General features: G+C 38.9%; 1 long non-coding RNA gene across 6 annotated transcripts in view; it reads right to left on the reverse strand.

The window, feature by feature from the left end:
* Positions 1–957: 957 nt before the first annotated feature.
* LOC128119724 (uncharacterized) overlaps positions 958–18518 on the reverse strand; it is a 114064-nt gene continuing 96503 nt past the window's right edge. For 2 of the 6 annotated variants that reach the window (XR_008221644.1, XR_008221646.1), the window contains exons 2-5: positions 11714–12346; positions 6609–9965; positions 4095–4326; positions 958–3773 (exon numbers count right to left, since the gene is read on the reverse strand). This is a non-coding gene — a long non-coding RNA (uncharacterized LOC128119724). Of the gene's footprint in view, positions 3774–4094; positions 4327–6608; positions 9966–11713; positions 12347–14645; positions 14766–18518 lie in introns of all 6 variants that reach the window. The other 4 variants (XR_008221648.1, XR_008221647.1, XR_008221645.1 and 1 more) reach the window with 4 other exon arrangements.

Raw genomic sequence — 18518 nt, forward strand, 5'->3', positions numbered from 1 at the left:
AAAGGAAGGAGGCAACCAACAATCCCGCCCAGTTATGGAACCTATGACCCACAACAACCAGCATGACACACTAACTAACACTAATGGTGCAGTAGCAGCACTCAGACCTTGGGCAGTAGTGAATAGATCTCTAATTGGACTTAAGACTCTCTCAGCAAGAGGGAAATCATGCCTAGACTACTGAAGTCATGGATCTTGGAGGAGAACCCATAACCATGACTTTTCTAAGCCAGCATAACAGCACATCCCCCTAACTACATTCTAAATATGTGTTTTTATACCCACTTCACCCCTTTTCAAGGAAACTTTCTTTTGCAACAGACAGAGGCCATTCCAGAAAACCACAGTCAATCAAAATGCAGAGTTGAGGAGCTCAATCCAAATGAATACATCTATAAAATAACTCCCACATCTAAGGCTCAGGGATCATTGTAAAAGAAGGGTCAGAAAGATTGTAAGAGCCAGGGGATAAAGGAGTATACTGTGAGACTGTGTCTTCTAGCTCTGTCAGAACCTACACCCCCGAAGTCTCACTGAAATGACTACCTAAACATGAGCTGAACAAGGTCAACAACAATAGACATGCCAAAGTGGAGAGAGGAAAGCTCACAGTGCCTCAATTCTACACACACAAAAAAAATTACAGACAACTAAGGAATGCTGAGAATGAGAGAAATAATCTTCCCCAGGGAAGAACACACCAATTGGTTATCCAATGCCAATGGTAAGTTCTGAAAACATATGTTCAAGTAACATGTGTAGATAGATAGACTTATAAAAACACAGTAACAATTAAGGAAGAAGAGGTCGTGAACTTGAACATGAGAAAGTGTGGGTATATATGAGAGCTTGGAGAGAGAAAAGGAAAGGATTGGAATGATGAAATTTTATGATAATCTCAAAATAAGAAATAACTTTTAAAAAGAAGCAAATAATCCTATTTTTAAAGAGAATTGCTGGAGATAAACAAATTTCAATTTTATTTATGAGGCTATTAAATATTCTTGCTAAAATACAACACAGATAGTATTAGAAAAGTTCTCAATACGATATCGCATGACCGACCCCAATGATGTGAACTAGAGCCAATGCACACTGACTATCCGGTTTACCCCAGGAAAGCACAGATTGTTAACATTAGAAAATAGATTAAAATAATTCATCACAGCAATGAATTTTACAGCAGCAACAACCACGATCTCCATAGCTGATAAAATTCACTATCTTCATTGTTCAAAGGAAAAAAAAAAGATTATCAGAAAATTAGAAATAGAATTAGCTACTTAACCTGATGAACGGCATTCTGTGCTCCCTCACCTCCATCCCCGAGAAACAAAACAAAGAAGTCACAACAACAACAACAAAATTTCTTTCATGCTCGCTTCCAAAGAAAGCATTTCCTCTATGATCATGTCAGTTGAAGACTGTGTTTGTCATCACCAGAGGATTAAAGCAACAAAATTAAATTAAAATCAAATCATTGATGGACTATAACGAAGCTTAGTTGATGCGTAAAATGCAAAATGAACTTACACTGACATGACATTACATCTTGAACATTGTAAACATGTATGTGATGCATTTGTATACCATATATGTGATATATATTGATATATATACATATATACCATATATGTGAGATATATATGTGTGTGTGTATATATATATATATATATATATATATGTATGTATCGAAGGATAATTTCAATAGGATAAAAGAGTACTTAGGAATAAATTTTCCTAAATGTGCAAAAGTTTTATAATGAAACTGTATAAACCATTTGCTAAGCTTTGGTTTTCCTCTGTGTGCAAATGTCTGCCAGTATGTCATAACACACGTGTGGAGATCAGAGAACAGCTTCTGGGGAACCAGTTCATCACAGCATGAGTATCTCAGGGATCAAACTCAAGTCATCAGGCCTGCAGGCTTAGAAATCATTTTTTTTTTTTGAGGAATATAAAACAATCTATATCCTGAAATAAACCATGCCTGGAAGGCTCCATGTGACCTGAGGAATAGTAAGAAATTTAAGTAATCTGCCACAAGAAGAGTTATCACCAAGTCACATCTTCAAAACCCAACTAGTAAATAAAGATTGCCCTGAGAATAATATAGGGGTACATTCTAAGGACATACATAGAAGAGCTGATTTATGACATCAGGGGAAAGAGCTCTTTAACAATATATCTCTTAAAAATATATATATATCTTAAAGAAAACAAACTATTAGCTAAACTTCAGTTCATCAAAAACAATACAATGATTTTTTTGAAGATACATTTGGAAAAAAACTGTTTATAAAATAAAAAGGTAGCATTATTGACAGCACTTAAGAGAAGAAATTTAAGATACATGAAACAACATAAATATTTAGGAGGAAATGTTTGTGAAAAAAAGAAAGCCACAGAATTGCTTGGTGTGCTTCTATTTCTATAGTTTTAGATCACACAAAGTAGCAGCTTTATTTTTAGGAGCAGATCTTGGAGACTGTCTCTTTCCTTAGAGATGAATCATCTCAGCTTAGAGCTGATTGCCAGAGCCTTAAAGAAGGCATACACACAACTACCTGTAGATAACGTGATATTTAAAATAACTGTAGCTATAGATAGAATGGGAATTTATTAAAGTGGGATAATTGATGAGGAATTTGAGTAATATATTTCCATGTCACATATTTTAAGACAACCAGAATTATGATTGACACTCTAAGTGGGGCATATGTGGTGATGCTGACAGACTTCTAGGGGCTCATGTGCCTTTACCAGTCGTCAGTAACATGCTCACATGCAGCTGAGAAGTTACCTGTGGCTTCTTATGCAACCATGCTTCCCATTCAACTTAACCGATTGCAGAAACCTAATGATTTGAGTACCTTTATTGTTCACAAAGAGAAAGAAAGAACACAAGATTTTCCAGGGGTCCTCTGGAAAATCTCATAGGCAGTTTTCAAACAGCATTGTGTTCAGGATTTGATTCTGGGAAAGCAAAAGATCTAGAGTTGAAAAAAAAACATATCAAAAATTTGCACACAATTAAATAGGCTCACAGAGTACCATAAAACAATGCTTGGGCATCTAACCAAGTGGCAAAGGAAGAGAGAAGAGGCTGGAAGAGGGAGTATTTCTATACACACTGCCTTTTAAAAGTAATACTGAAAGAAATTTTCCTAAGTAGCAAAAGACATGATTAAAAACACTGGAAAATAAATATTCTGATAAAAGAATCTTTATCTTATGTCCAATTTATTTAAAATAAAGCAACTCGCCTAGTAATTTATTTGGGAAATAACAAAATAGTCCAAGAATATGTCTTTTTTAACACAGACAGAGAGAAAAGAGAAGTCTGGTTTTTTTTTGTCCAAATCTTAGCCAACATGACCTTAAAGGATTATCTCTCTTTCTCACAAACCTCTTCCAATTTTCTGTATCTGTTCAGATTTTTTTCTGTACTCTCCACCCCATTCAGTGTTGTTTTATTTTTGAAAAGATAATCTTCCTTTCTTTTACTCTTAGCAAAGAACCTCCTACATGGCCTGCCTACCTGATGTGTAGAATATTCACATTCGTCTTCACTGTTTTCATAATTTTATGTACACGATTGCAGTTACTAACATTTAGTGTCCTTTTCTTAAGAAAGGACACTGGCAGCTATCGAGATGGCTCAGTCAGCAGAGTGCTTGACTTGCAGTCAGCAGAACTTGAGTTTGATCCCCAGAATCCACGTTAAAAAACAAAAGTGCCAGGTATTGTGGTATAGACTTGCAGTCCCAGGTCTGTGAAGGCAGAGACAAGAAGATCCGTTGAAGTATGACCAGCCATATTTGACTATGTGGCCAGCTCCAGCCCAGTGAGATAGCCTGTCACACACACACACACACACACACACACACACACACACACACACACACACACACACACACACATACACACACAAACAGTCCTTAAGGTGCAACAATCAAGGTTGTCTTCTGACCTCCATATGAATGCACACATGTGCTGCATATGCACCTGAGCACATATACATGCATCTATGTGTGCATACACACAAAAACATATGCACAAACATCAAAGAAAAAAACTAAAAATTGTTCTACCTTATGATCTAGTGCCGTGACTCCTGGGTATTTCCTTGTCATTGTATCACAGGAATACTTGCTGATCAATGTTCACTGCAGCGCTGTTCACAATAAGTTATAAAGCAGACTGGATGTCCATCAGCAGAGAAATAATTGAGAGATGTGATATATCCACACAAGGGAATTTCACTCAGCCATCAAGAAGAACAAAGTCAAGTCCTTTGCAGGAAAAGAAATGGATGTCTCTCCTCTGCAGATAATCATATTAAGTGAATTGGTAACTTGTGATATCCTGACACTCACACACATATGTGTATCTGTGCACACACATACAAGCATGTGTACCTAGAGGCACAGACACACACACACACACACACTTAGATAATACACACTGAACAGTAAACTATCTATCATATTACAGCATTCTGTAGCAGCTTAACAAATTTCATAAATATATAATCTTGAAATTTCTGAACAGATTTACTTTTGGATGGCACAAGAATTTTTTTTCAATTTGATGAAAGTTTGTGCTTATTTAATTGATCTAAATATATCATTAGTCATATTAGAAATAAAGGGCTAATGGTGCATAAATTTAAAATTTTGAGTTCTTGAATATTTTATCTTATTTAGAAATCGTAGGTGGAGTTTTCCTGTCCTACCAGCCATACTCCCAAATTACTACACAGAGAATTAATATTAATTACAAATGCTCAGCCAATAGCTCAGACTTACTACTTAAATTAACACATTTCTATTCATCTATGTGCTGCCCAAGGCTTGTGGCATTTACCTCTCTAGCATATCTTGCTTACTCTCTGTCTAGCTGTCAACTGTCTCTCTGATTCCACCCTCCGTCTTCCCAGCCTCCTCTGTGTCTAGCTGTCCTGCCTATACTTCATGTCTAGCTACCGGCCAGTCAGCTTTTTATTAAACCAATTCAAGTGACAAATTTTCACAGTCTACAAAAGAATTATTCCGTAGCAAAAACTAAGCTTGGTATTTAATGAATATCTCTTGCTTAGCTTTCAGACTTAAAATTGCCAAAAATATCTTGCTAGCTTTTTATGGGCAAATATAATATCATTGTCATTTTCTGTATTGTATTCCTTTAGGTACATAGGATTGTTTTTCACTTTCTAGTATAGTTCTTACGTATTTTTAATTTTACACCATAGCATTTAAGCTTTACAAAATGAAGGAGAAGGCGGAATAGACTCAATATCATTAGTTCATTGTCTGGAGAAAGTAGCCATTCCATTTCAGCTGTGGTAGAGACATGATAGTATGTTCAGTATAATTCAACTTCTAACCACCCTTATTTGGAGCATGGGTACAAACTAGTGAAATGTAACAATAGGTAGACTTATTATGATTAAGTAACTAGACCATGGGATGCTCAAATATTTAGTTAAACATTACTCTGGGTGTTTTTCTAATCATGCTTTAGGTGAGTTTAACATTTAAATCTACAAAACAAATGAGGCCAATTGTCTTCTCTAGTATAGGCAGGCCTCCTCAGATTTGGAATTCCACAACAGAACAAACAGGGACAACTGCCCACAAGTGAGAGATAATTGTTGCTTGGTTGCCTTCAAACCAGGCCCTAAGTTTTCCCTGTCTGAGGCCTAGAATGGGAAGGCTCAGTCTTTCTGGTTTTCGGGCCTTGACATTGAACTACACCCTGGGTCCTTGTGCTTTTCTGGCTTTTGCCCCCGCACTGAACTGACTCTGCTTCTCTAGAGAACTGTGACTAACTAAGATCTTATTCTAAAGCGTGACTATTTCTGAAAGTTATCATCATAAACCTTTCATGCCACATATGTCAACGTGAATTCATATGTTCCTAATAATTGTACTTGGACTGTGAAAATGACATAAACCATTAAACAAAGCTACACAATATCACATGTTATTTCATTTTTATTGTTTCTTCAATAACACATTAGACAACTATCAAAAAAAAAAACCCACAAAAACAAACAGCCAAGAAGTTAAACTTGCAGTTAAACAATTGTTTAACTGCCGTGCTTAACATCTGAAGTCATGGCAATCGTATGGTTCCATTCATTTGTTTATTTTTATTTACTGTTTTCTTCATCATTTATTACATAGTAGATATAAAAGAAGCTTCTTTGCCTTATAAATCCCAACAGAATAAAAAAAATGTATGTTCATGTCATATCCAGTTCTTATGCCTCAGAAGGCCCAGCGACTTTTATTAAACCAGCCATGATAAACTAGTCTTGTTTTGTTTTGTTTCAAGACAGGGTTTCTCCATGTAGTTTTGGTTCCTGTCCTGGATCTGACTCTGTAGACCAGGCTGGCCTTGAACTCACAGAGATCCGCCTGGCTCTGCCTCCCGAGTGCTGGGATTAAAGGCGTGCGCCACCGCCATCTGGTATAAACTAGTCTTGTTCACCAAATGTCTACCCAGATCATGTGAACTTGAAAATATTTACATTAATACTTATATTTTTGGCATTTTTAAACATGTGCTTTATTTTATTTGTGGTTTGTGTGTGTGGGTACCTGTGTAGGCCAGAAGGCACATCAGTTCCCTCGGAGCTGGTGCTGCAGGTGTTTGTGAGCAGCTCAGTTTGGGGGCTGGGATCCAAATTCTCATCCTCACCACAGAGCAGCAACAATTCTTAATCACAGGGCCATCTCTCCAGCCCCTGTTTATGGAAATTTTAAGAATAGTTAACCCAGGCAGGCAGGTCTTTAATTTTGGGACTAGACTAGTCTACATAGTTCTAGGACAGTCAGAGCTGCACAGAGAAACTCTGTCTCAAAAAACAAAAACAAAAACAAACAAAAGAAGAATAGATAATCTATATAAGCACTTGCTTCTCCCTCAGCCAATTAAAGTTGAGTTTAATAAAACCATTCAGAAGACAGAAAATATCATATATATGGCCACAGATGGAATCAATTTCAAATTATTATGACTTTCGTTCCAAAATTTTAGCACTACATCAAGCATAAATGCAAGAATACATAACTCGTGTGTGTGTCCTTTGTCTATGTATATTTTTATCCAGAATACATTTCAGGCAGATGGAAGAAATTGTCACCTGCTCAATTTAGGGCCTAAAGTTTTTGTTCCAATACTAATGAAATAGTCTTTTAAGGTTTTGTTTGTTCCTGTGTATACTATTACAGGTACAGTCAACTAAATTTTGGTGAAGAGACCAAGGGGTCAGGAAAAATGGATGTCTTCAAATCCTGGCTGAGGGCATTCAACATCCAGTCTATTTCTCAGCCTCTCCAGTCTTAGGTGGTTTTTCTGTGGTTTCTGAGTCCCACAGGACATGCCCCACTCCCAACCCATCGACAGTCCCAAGCCCTAGAAAAGGATTAGAAGCCACAGTTCCAGTAACTGCAGGCTGAAACCAGAAGAGAAGGTTTTATCAAAGCAGGCCAGAAGGTCTTACCTGAAGCTCTAATTTATCCCTAGTAAAGGCAAGCCAGCAAGAAAAGAGAGACCATCTTTGCATGCACAGACAGAGCTTACCATCACCCAGACATTGAAAAGGAAAAGTTGGGGACAGGTTTCAGCTTACTGAGAAGTTCCCATGCCAGTGCAAGGTCGAGGAGGGAGAGCAAAGAGTCTTAAAACAAACAAACAAACAAAAAAAAAAACAGGAAGAAAATTTAAAAGAAGAATGAATTCTCACCCAGTTTCAGAGAGTACAGTCATACTAAATGAAATTCAAATCAATACCCTTTTTTATGGCTTCCACACGATACAAGTCACATCTTCCAAAAAGATGTATAATATGCATCGCCATGATCCAACGTCACTCTCAGATGAGGAGAAAGACGCAAGGATCCATGTTATACCAGGCAGCCAGCAAAGGCATAGGAAAGATGCAAGGACCTTGGTAGCTGCAAGACTTAAATTTAGATGAAGGCCCAGGAAGTTGGTAAAGGGTAACAGGATGCCAGCTGCAAATAGGGGTGCCCTGGATACCTGTGTTTCTGTCCGCCTATATTACTTTCATAAAGTCTGTCATCAAACACCTGCCAAGAAGCAACTTGACAAAGGAACAGGTTATTTTGGCTCGTAGTCTGAAGTTACAGCCCACTGGGGTGAGGAATGCATTCGGACAGTAATACGTGGGTAGTTGCTCATTTGTAGATGAGTCTGGAACAGAAGCATGAGTTCCTGTGATCCGATGACCTTCCTCTTTTACCCTCTGGTCCAATCCAGTATCCTAGCCAATGGGATGGTGCCATGTACATCTGGGCAAGTGTTACTGCTTCAGTTAATCCGTTCCTGGAAAAGTCCTCAGGATGACAAACAAGAGAGCATGTGTCTCACTAATACCCTGGGCATTTCCAATACAGTCAAATTGACAGTGAAGTTGAACCACACTGGCCAACCACAAGTGAATTCTCAGTCCTTAAACTGATAACTGGCCATTTTAAAGGACAGACCCAGAAGTATAGGCTGCCCAGCAAGCAGGAAAACAAACGTTGCTCTCTATACCCTTGCAAGCACTCAAGACACAAAATCAAGATGGAAAAAAACCTCATCCAGTATGATTAGTGTCCACAAACTTGCCAGTTGATGAGGCCATCTCAAAGAAAAGTCTTTTTTTGGGTTGGTTTTTTTTTTTTTTTTTTTTGCTTTTGTTTTTTGTGGATTTGTATGTTTGTTTGTTTGTAGTTCAAATGAGAGATGTCTATCATGGGTTCTTGCATTTGAACACTTAGTCCTTGGTGGTTCTCATACTACCTAGGTGGTAACTCGTACTGTTCGAGCAGGTTACGGAACCTTTATGAGATGGAGCCTTGAAAGAGGAAGTACAATATGGGGATGGACCTTGAGGGTTTATAACCTCACCCCATTTTCTGTTCTCTCTTCTCCCTTTGTATGGATAAAAATGGGGTTCCCAAGATTCTTGCTCCCACCACCATGCTTTCCTTGACTTTTGTGATGCTTCAGCCATCATGTTGGACTCTACCAGTTTTGGAACCCTAAGCCAAAATCAACCCTTTCTTCAGTAGTGGTTCTCAACCTTCCTAATGCTGTGACCTCTTAATACAGCTCCTCATATTATGGTGACCCCCAACCAGAACATTATTTTCATTGCTCCTTCATAACTGTCATTTTGCTACATTATGAATTGTAGTGTAAATATCTTTGCTTTCTGATGTTCTTAGGCAATCTCTGTGTAAGGATCAATTGACACCCCCCAAGGGGTTGTGACCTACAGGTTGAGAATGACTGTAATACATCCTAACATACCATGTCCTACCTGTATCCCATCCCATGATTCTCCATTTATTACAAAGAAGACAGAAGACATTGGAGAATGAACAGGACACAATGGCTGCCCCCGGGAAGGAAAACATCTATAACCAAGATTCACCATACTCAAATGTTTTAACCTGCCAATCTAAAATCTAAAAAGCAAGATGTGAGGTTTATAACTACTTCAACTGTATCTCAAGCAGGGATCTAATCATTTGACAAGAATGTTTACCTTCATACTCTCAGAGGGTCCATGCTCTTAGCTTTGGGGCACACAGAGAACAGGGACTACCCAACATTCCCTCTAAACCATAAAACCTGTTCACAGATAGTTTTTCATTCTATACCCTCTTAGATCTAAATGGGTGAAGGCTTGCAAAACAGCCTTCAAACACATAGCAAGAATACAGGATAAAGTTTATCAACACATGCATGCAAATCATTCAAAGCTATCCACTTACTGACTCGGAGTCACAGGCATCAAAATCACATGGTTTGGGCTCCAACAGGAAAAGAGAAAAAGGCTCTACAGTTTTGTGCCAGTGACATGGATAATCTCTATTCTCTTGGAATTTGCAGGAAACTGCCTGGAATGAGGCTAAGGACAACAGCCTTTTCAGGAGGTCCTGTTTGAGTCAGATAAGAGAAATTGAGATTAGATTTCAAATGTTTTCACTTTGTAAGAACTAAATAGCAAGAGATAGAAACAAAGCATTATTTTATTCAGAAGATGTTTTCATAATTCAACTATGGCAGTTGCTGAAATATCTATGGACTTGGTTGATATTCTCACAAAACAATATGGAATTCTTCTTCTTGTTGTGAATTATGTCAATAGGGACATTATGAGTTTGACACCAAGTGATTTCATTATTAAAGAAAAGGAAAAAAAAAAGGAGTCTTCAGGGGCAACCTTCCACCTTATTAATCTTGCCCGCCATTTGCTGTTACTGAGTCAGTGGCTAGTCCTCTATATTTCACATCATCTTAAGCACTAAGTATGTCGTTAACTTATACTGTTCCTGCATTTGTAATTCAATTGCTAATCTTTGTCCAGATTTGCATATTAATTGCCAGCTTCAATATGCTAGTAAATCATTTTTCAATTGTGTACCATGTAAGAGCTCAATGTAGGAAATGTGTATTCTGCTGAGGGACTTCTCATGTTGGTTCCTGAGAACTGTACCTAGATGTGAGCTACCTGAGGCACAGCTCACACTTGAGAAGAAACAAAGATTACAGATGAAAAATAATTGATGAATAATTATCAATAATATGAAAAAATAATTGCTGATAGTGTAAGAACATTACTTCAGAGGGAGCTTTTGAATGATAAATATATAAAGACAAAGATAATTTCAGTGTTTTATGATTTATTAATTTAAACATTTATTGATTTTCGTTATTTCAAAGATCATATTTATTTACATGCATGCACACATGTGTGCATGCCAGTTGTGTGTGTATGTGTGTGTGTGTGTGTGTGTGTGTGTGTGTGTGTGTGTGTGTGTGTGTGTATGTATGCCACACTGGTTTGGGTGCCATGGATTCAAGGAAAGGCGCTACATCCCTTTGGTACTGGAGTTACAGGCAGTAGTGAGCTGCTTGACCCAGGTGCTAGTGGAAACTGAAGTCAGGTTCTCTGGAAGAACAAGAAGCATATTTAACTGCTTAACTGTCTCCAGCCTCTTCAACACTTATTAATTACCAGTAATTGTGGTGGAATCTGGAGATACATAAATACGTTTGTGTTCCCACTGAGAAGGCTGTAGAAATGGTAGACTTTTAATTAATTTTAATGTTGGGAGCTATTTGCTGTAATATGGATGAGCTTTGACCGTTGCTACTCTCTCTGACTAGAATGCCTTCCCTGCCATCTCCAGAGCCGTACCTGTAAATTCTCTACACTACTACAGGACTCAACACCATGAAATGTTTGTGATTTTTTTTCCCCACCCAATGGTCATCTCTCACCTCCTTCATCTGCCAAAATTTTACATGCAGCTACCTGATCGCGCCTTTTTTTAACATCTGAAATTCTGTTTTTAGACCTGTCTGTGTACATGCTTTGTATGTGTGGTTTAATAATTCATGTAGCAGGCTCGTAGAAGCTGCTTTGACTGGACAACAGTGACCATTCACATGGCCCACACTGGGACTGAAACCAAAGAGAAAGCCTGGTGCTAGAGGGTCAAACCCCTGCTTGATTCTACAAAGACGTGATAATGATTAAAGAATGTTTGTCCGCTTAATCTGCCTCACCACCCTTCCCAGTTCAGGGCACAGAGACAAGTCATTGTCCTAACCCTGCAGTTCACTGGGATTCCAGTAGAATGGAACTCAGCCATGGAGCCACACAGGACAAATCACTCACCAGAGTTAAACAAATACGGTAGAGAAGCCTGATGAAGTCATATGATCTTGTAAGAACTGGATTGGACACCTCCAGGTGGTGCTGTATAACAGAAATCTTGCCAATTCCTCAGCTGATTCTGTTTCCTCAGACTGGAAGCCTCTGAGTCCTCATCCAGAATGGATCTCAGCTGAACTGCTGCTAGAAGCCTAAAAGCTTAACCAGGCTCTAGTTCCTGGTCCTCACGCCTTATATGCTTTTCTGTTTCCTGCCATCACTTCCAGGTATTAAAGGTGTGTGGCACCATGCCTGGCTGCTTCCAGTGTGGCTTTGAACTCACAGAGATCCAGACAGATCTCTCTGCCTTTGGAATGCTGGAATAACCTTTAGGGGTGTGTGCCACCATTTTCTGGCCTCTATATCTAGTGGCTGTTCTGTTCTCTGACCCCAGATAAGTTTATTAGGGTGCACAATATTTTGGGGAACACAATATCACCACAGTGGAGGAGATGAAGACCGTGAATAACAAATGATTACTTTTCTCCTTGATGTGATAAAATACACTGACGAGAGCAACTTTATCAGATTTGAAGGGATAGCCCATCAAGGTGGGGAAGTCATGAAGACAAGCGCTTGGGGCAGCTGCATCCACACCTAGGAAAGAGAGAGAGATAAATGCTAGGTACTTAGGTCATTTCCCACTTTTGCTCAGTCTAGGACCACAGTCTACAGGATGGTGCCATCCGTAATATCCATAATTAAGGTAGGTCTTCCCAAGTCAATTAGCCTAATTTAAATAATTCCTCACGGGCGTGCCTAGAAGCTAACTTAATCCAGGTAATTCCCCTCAAGGATGTACAGAGGCCTGTCTCCTAGGTGATCTTGTCAAATTGACAGTCATCGGTAACCATCACAACAACAATTTAATAAATTATTAGACTCCCTCGCAAGACCTAAGTTATACAATGTTAGATGAGACCTTGCCTTGCGCAGAACCATTTAGTTTTCCATACCTGTTGCCCTCTGATATAGTTCTTCTACTTACAAATTCATTTCAGTATCCTAAAGATAAATTTAGGGTCACTAAACCCTGTTTAACACCACACATTGATTAAATCTTCTCTGATTCTGACCGTTACTCAAATCTTTAATCAGCATATGGATGGACCCTAACTTGTTGAGACTGTCAGTCAATAGGTTCACACTTAAATTTGGGTTTCTCTCTCTCTCTCCCTCTCTCTCTCTCTCTCTCTCTCTCTCTCTCTCTCACACACACACACACACACACACACACACACACACACACACACACACACACACGGCCTCACTTCATTTTGAATTCCTGCAAAAGTTGGGAGCAGGGCAAATTGTTTAGCCTTTATAAAACATGAAATAGTATTTTTCATGTAATAGACAACAAAACCATCTGTGAAAGCCTATGCTAGATATTTCTCATTTGTCTACCTAGACCTGTACTCCATCCTGTTATCTGTGCTGGCCCACTGATCTATGGACCTCATAAACAGACAATTCAGAGAAAAGGACAAGAAATCAGATTCAAATTTTAACCTTTTCAAAGTCATACTGTATAGCAGGCTTTCTTGGACCACCAGCCCCCAAATCATGACGTGGAGACTTATTATTAATCATGAATGCTCGGCCTTAACTTAGGCTTGTTTCTAGCTAGCTTCTTTAAACTTTAATTAACCCATTTCTATTAATCTATGTGCTTCCCCAAGGCTCATATACCTCATCTGTGTGTTGTCCATCCTGCTTTCCTGCTTCCTTGGTATCTGGCTGGCTATTCCCTGACTGGCTGGTTGACTGGCTCCCCTTTTCTCTCTGTCCATGAGCCCTCCTCTGCCTAGCTATTGGCCATCCAGCTTTTTATTAGACCAATCAGGTGCCTTAGGCAGGCAAGGTAAAACATCAACACATCTTTACATAATTAAACAAATGCAGCATAAATAAATGAAACACATCTTTAGTTGAACAAATATTCTATCCCACAACAATACTTACCTGATATTATTCATCCAATGAATTTCATTGTTCTCTGAATATAATCAACTCTTAAAGATGTTATTTCAACACTGAGAGGCCACTCTTTTTCACTTGACAATTTGGACATAGAGGTTCCTATCCTTAGGTGACTATCCACCTCTGACCTTTGTAAAGAATCGCTTTAATAACCTCCTCCTTCTTGAATAATCTTAATTTGAATATGCCCCTCCCCCACTAAAGCTACCTGCTCAGTGATTATAGAGATGTTTTTAGGTAAATTGGAGAGAACGCAGGAATGAATGTGTCCAGTGAGAAGAAAAAGGTTTTGTGTAGATTGAGAAAGACAACTGTGTTGTTGGACGCTAGAGGAAATTGAAAACGAATTAAAACAAGTGGCGAGGAAAACACTCTAGGAGGTTTGTTAATGGTAAATAAAAGGGCCCTGGAACAGCATGGAGGGCCTAATTTCACAGAACTCAATTGGCAAGCTCCCTCGACTATCTCTAGCAATGCATAGCAAAACAAGATTAAGAGGATTGTTAAAAGAAAATGAAACAAAGTAAAAGAAAACAGGAGTGAGAGCTCGGCTGAATGGGGCATAATAGGAAATTAAGTCCTGACTTTCAAAGGGACAGAAAGGGTCACAGGCAGGAAAGAAATAGAAATCTGAAGGGAGACTCATGAAGCCTAGAGGTTGATGGGTAATCTTCGCTCTTCGTTCCATTAGATGTAAGGTACATCAGACTAATTGCACAACACTACAGGCAGCCCAAGTTATAAGCACACACAGTTTGGCCTGTTTGCAGTACGGTTTATGCGCCCATTATTAAGCTTCTGATAATTTATACTATCTTTTCAAACCACAAGATGAGGAGAACATCTTTGTTATTGTTCAGAAATTCCTCTCTGGGCATCCTCGGAAATTTTTATTTTACAAATCCCTACTTACAGTTTCTAGAATTTAAATCTTCAAAATTCCTCTAAACTTTGCCTCCTTGGTTCTTCTCATTTGCTTCCAAGAATTTGCATTTCTGACGAATTAAGAACCACCACCAGATTTTAGGTCTAGCTGTAAAAGTAAGCACAAGGGAAAGGAAAAAAAGAAAACAGAAGAAAATGCAAAATAACCACATTAAGGAAACAATCAAGCTCTGGATTGCAATATAAAAACAGGAGGAGCTGTTGTGTGCTGCCTCGCAGGCTCCACACGAGGGTTGCCAGGGGAACCATCCTTATGAGTTTCCTGGTTCTCAAAAGTGTACCCCTGTGATGTGTTTGTGTCTATCTCTTTTCTTTTCCTTTGGAAAGCTCATCCTCAAGTCTCCTAGCTTCTGATTTGCTTATTTTTTCACCTCTTAAAAATTCCTTGTGTGTGTGTGTGTGTGTGTGTGTGTGTGTGTGTGTGTGTGTGTGTTCATATCATAGAATCCATTAGATTGGCAGTATATAAAAAGGCATTGATTTTTTTTCCCATCAGAAGGTATGAGTGCAATATGCAATAGAATTTTCTGCTTTCCCTGAAGCCTGTAAAACTCAGAAAGTGTAAATTGAGTTTGCCTGTCAGTATCTTTCTTCTTTTTTTTTCTTTCTTTTTTTTTGTTGTTGTTTTACAGTCTATGTACTACTTTTAGATTATAAGTTCCTTCAGGGCAGGCACAAGATCCACAATTTTTCATAGAATCCCCCACAGAAATTAGATAAGCTTACAGCCATGAGAAGTAAATAACTCTTCTTAGCTGTTATTACACATAAGATTAAAAATGAATTTTGAAAATTGTTAACTAACTTTTATGTTCAATTAGCCAACTTGGGTATGGATTTTTCCCCTTTTTTACTTGCCACAGGTAAACAATTATATTTAAGAAACAAGAGAGGAAAGAGAAAACTGTTTTTGTTGTATGATGGGTAATACATGATGGTCCTGTCCTGGTTGAAGTGTTTGGAAGCAGAATGAAAGGACATTGTCATTTCTTCTGGTGTTGTTTTTTGTTTGTTTGTTTGTTTGTTTGTTTGTTTGTTTGTTTTTCAGACTATTGGCTCTAGTCTAAGTGCAGCCTTTAGTTTGAGTAACAGAACCTTGAACAAATGGATTAAGCCAAAACAAAATACAAGACCCAGCTATACCACTCTTGGGCATATACCCAAGGAATGCTCAATCATGCCACAAGGGCACATGCTCAACTATGTTCATAGCAGCATTATTTGTAATAGCCAGAACCTGGAAACAACCTAGATGCCCTTCAACTTAAGAATGGATAAATAAAATGTGGTATATATACATAATGGAGTACTACTCAGCAGAGAAAAACAATGACATCATGAGGTTTGCAGGCAAATGGATGGATCTAGAAAAAAAAAATCATCCTGAGTGAGGTAACCCAGACTCAGAAAGACAAACATGGTATGTACTCACTCATAGGTGGATTCTAAATATAAAGCAAAGGATGACTAGACTGCTACTCACAACTCCAGGGAGGCTACCTAGTAAAGAGGATCCTAAGAAAGATACAGGGTTTGCCCAATGACAGAGAAATGGATGAGATCTACATGAGCAAACTGGATGTGAGGGGGGTTAATGAAGGGCAAGTGTCGGGGGGAAAGAGAGCTTAGGGGAGAGGGAGATCCCAGCTGGATCAAGAACAGAGAGGGAGAACAAGGAAAGAGATACCGTGATAAATGAAGACCCCACAGGAATAGAAGAAGCAGAGTGCTAAAGAGGTCCCCAGAAATCCACAAAGATGACTCTACTATAGACTGCTGGCAATGGTCGAGAGAGTGCCTGAGATGACCTACTCTGGTGATCGGATGGCCGAACACCCTAACTGTCATGATAGAACTCTCATCCAGTGACTGATGGAAGCAGATGCAGAGATCCACAGCCAAGCCCCAGATGGAGCTCCAGGAGTCCAATCAATGAGAGAGAGAGGAGGGATTATATGAGCAAGAGATATTGAGACCATGATTGGAAAAAGCACAGGGACAAATAGCCAAACTAGTGGAAATACATAAACTGTGAACCAATAGCTAAGGAGCACCCATGGAACTGGACTAGGCCTTCTGGATCAGCGAGACAGTTGATTAACTTGAACTGTTTAGGAGTCCCCCAGGCAGTGGGACCGGGACCTGTCCTTGGTGCATGAGCTGGCTTTTTGGAACCTAGGGCCTATGTTGAGACACTTTGCTCAGCCTTGGTGCAGGGAGGAGGGGAGTGGACCTGCCTCAACTGAATGTACCAGGCACTGCTGACTCCCCAGGGGAGTCCTTACCTTGGAGGAGGTGGGAATGGGGGGGGGAGGATTAGGGGGAAGGCTGGGGGTTGGGAGGAGGGAGGACAGGGGAATCTGTGGCTGATATATAACACGACTAGAAAATCTCTTATATAAAATTAAAAAAAAGAATGTTGAACTATCAGCATCCTGTTAGGAAAGTTTATTACTTTAAAAAAAAAGACTATATTTACTGATTTACTAATAAACTATACATAATGAATTACTATAAACATAATATAAAATCAGTAACTAAGATGATTGATTCAAAACCTATAGTGATAAAAAATGAATCCCTAGCTATAATATGAAAGATTATGACAAGAAAAATTAATTAATTCAGCTGTAAAACATATATGTGCAGATCCACCAAATGTATATTATACCTTCATGTATATGTATTAAGTAGAGTGGGCATATGAATTTAAAATAGAAAACAACATTTTTATGTTGAAGGAGCTTAACATGTGTGAATATGTTTCCATGGGAAAATAATGATCACTGTTTATAATTCTAGTCTTGCCTGCTTTTTGAGCACTGTTTCAATTTTAGATACAAGTGTTACAGAAAAAAAAAATCTGACATGTGTTAAGACATTAAAATTGCAAGAAAAACCCTATTTAGTACTATTGCAATAGGTGCTGCCATGCTTAATATTAACTGTCAACTTGACAGACTCTAGAATCATCTAGACAAGTCTCTGGGCTTGCCTGTGAAAGATTATCTAGAAGAGGTTAACTTTTGGGCACACCTGTGAGGAAGTGTCTATATCAGGTAATGGAGACAGAAAGACCCACCCTGAATGTGGGCAGTGCCATTCCTAGGACTGGGGTTCTGGGTTGCATAAACAGGAGAAAGTTGAGCACCAGCCCTCGTCTCCACCTGTGGGTTGCAACCCCTTTGGCAAACTTCTATCTCCAAAAAAATTTATACCTTATGATTCATAACAATAGCAAAATTACAATTATGAGGAATGAAAATAATTTTATGGTTGGGGGTCACCTCAACATGAGGAACTGTATTAAAGTTCTGTGACAGGATTAGGAAGGCTGAGAATCACCAACTTACAGCCTCTTGATTATGGATGCAGTATGACCAGCTGCCGCAAGCTGCTGCTAATATGATGTCACCACCACAGATTATACTCTAAAATTGTGAGCCAAGATAACCACCACCCACTTCTTCCTTTAGGTTCTTTCATAAGGTTTTTGTCACACCAACAAGGAAAGTAACTAATATAGTGTCAAAGATTTTGTTATAGGGGAGAAAGATCTGGCTCCATTCCCAACACAGCAGACTACTAAGAGTTTGTATCTGATGAGCAGTGAGTTGGGGAACTGCCTATGGGTGTAGTCCTTGTATCTAAAATGAAATGTCATTGCACAGGGCGGGGTCCTGCTAAACCAACTTAATGGGGTTTAGAGAACACAGGGGCTAAGAAATTTGATCATGTGTCAAGGGTAGGCAGATGTTTGTCTGAGATAGACTAGGCAAAAGAGATGACCCAAGGGTTACAGTAGCATTTAAATTCACAAACCTACAGCTGCTTCGAATAA

The sequence above is a fragment of the Peromyscus californicus genome, unplaced genomic scaffold, assembly GCF_007827085.1.
Source record: "Peromyscus californicus insignis strain IS unplaced genomic scaffold, ASM782708v3 Scaffold_24__1_contigs__length_46423439, whole genome shotgun sequence".
NCBI lineage: Eukaryota > Metazoa > Chordata > Mammalia > Rodentia > Cricetidae > Peromyscus > Peromyscus californicus.